This window comes from Myotis brandtii, unplaced genomic scaffold (assembly GCF_000412655.1).
Source record: "Myotis brandtii unplaced genomic scaffold, ASM41265v1 scaffold97, whole genome shotgun sequence".
Lineage (NCBI taxonomy): Eukaryota > Metazoa > Chordata > Mammalia > Chiroptera > Vespertilionidae > Myotis > Myotis brandtii.
Window position 1 is genome coordinate 676,361 of NW_005372020.1, and position 1,931 is coordinate 678,291.

Sequence of the window (1,931 nt, forward strand, 5' to 3'; positions counted from 1 at the left end):
TGTGTTCTGGCTCCGGGTACAGGAACAGTCCACAGCGAGAAGTGGATGGACCAGGGCCTCACGGTGCTCCCTGTATGTGCACATTTCACACGTTAACACTTTCCGCACAGAAAAGTGCCCTACAGCCCTGGCCGGTGTGGCTCAGGGGTTGGAGCGCCGGCCAGAGGACCGAAGGGTTGCGGGTTCGATTCGCAGTCAAGGACACGGACCTTGGTTGCAGGCTCGGTCCCCGTCCGGGTCAGGGCAGGAGCGAGAGGCAACCAATCGATGTGTCTCTCTCACATGGATGTTTCTCTCTCTCTCTCTCCCTCTCCCTCCCTTCCACTCTCTCTAAAAATCCATAGAAGCCCTGGCCGGTTTGGCTCAGTGGGTAGAGTGTCAGCCTGCAGACTGAAGGGTCCCGGGTTCGATTCCGGTCAAGGGCACATTCCGGGGTTGCAGATTCGATCCCCAGTGTGGGGGTGCAGGAGGCAGCCGATCCGTGACCCTGTCGTCATGGATGTTTCTCTCTCTCTCTCCCTCTCCCGTCCTCTCTGGAATCTACTGATTTCTCATTGTTGGCAACAAATTCCATTTAAATTAAATACTATGGGGGCCACGTGAAACGTGTCTGGGACAGGACTGAGCCGGCCGGTGTTGGACCAGTGCTTCCCTCGCGGTGGCTGTGTGGTTTCTGTGTGCACCTCTCGGGCGGTGCACCCCCTGCTGGAGGGTTGGGGTGGGTGGTTCCCATCCTCTGACCTCCCTGCGGGCGTTTATCTTCTGCACAAACAGGATTAAACAGGCGGCACTTTGGGGCTTATCAGTGGTGACAGCTGAGAGACTGACAGAGTCAGACAGAACTGGGTGTGAGTCCCAGGGCCACTCTTTCCTCGCTGTGTGACCTTGGGCAGGTCACTTAACCTCTCTGAGCCTCAACATCCTTCTGTGCAAACATGGGGATAATGAAAACACCAATGTGGTGTGTGCACCGAACCTCCCGTCCTCCCTCTGGGCCCCCTGGGGGTGGAGTGGGGACCCCGTTTTTCACTCTGGCCCACGGGCTGAGAGTGGATATCGCTGGTCGGCCCCGTGGGCTGCGGCACTGAACTGCTGGGGTGACGACCTTCAGAACCCCTTTCCCTCTGCGGGTGGCAGGCAAGGCAGAGGTGGCGGCTGCTCCGTCAGCCTGGCTCCCACCAGGAGGCCAGCGCAGGGCACGGCCACGTGGACTTGTGCGGCTGGAGCAAGAAATGGGCCTTTGCAGCGCTGACCTATGCACCAGGAGGTCGGGGTTCGATTCCCGGTCGGGGCACAGGCCCGGGTTGCGGGCTCCATCCCCCGTGGGGGGCGTGCAGGAGGCAGCCCATCCATGACTCTCTCATCGTGGATGTTTCTGTCTCTCCCTCTCCCTTCCTCTCTGATGTCAATAAAAATATATTTTTAAAAAAGCAAAAAAAGCTCTTCCGTTGTCCACCCGTCTAAAGGTGTGTGCCGTGTCCTTCCCCCCTGTCCTCCTGTCCCCCTGTGCCCGGCGACCCCCTCCCAGAACCGACCCCTCTGAACTTGGGGGAACCTTCCTTGGCTCCTAAAGACCCAGAGGGCTTGCAGATGGGATTTCCTCCAGAAACTTCCCTGGCCGGACGAAGAAGCCGGCTCTTCCTGTCCCCTCTGTCCCCTCTGCCTAAAAAGCAAAAAAAGCTCTTCCGCTGTCCACCGGTCTAAAGGCGTGTCCCGTGTCCTTCCCCCCTGTCCCGGGAGAACCCCTCCAGAAACTTCCCTGGACCTCCCTGACGGAGAAGCCGGCTCTTCCTGTCCCCTCTGTCCCCTCTGCCCAGCAGCGAACCGGTGCGAGCCGGGGGCTCAGTGCTGTGGGGGAGGCGCCTGTGGCTTTGAGATGCGCATGGAGGGGAGGGGAGGGGCCTGGGGCGGCAGAGGCCAGGCCGTTGCCC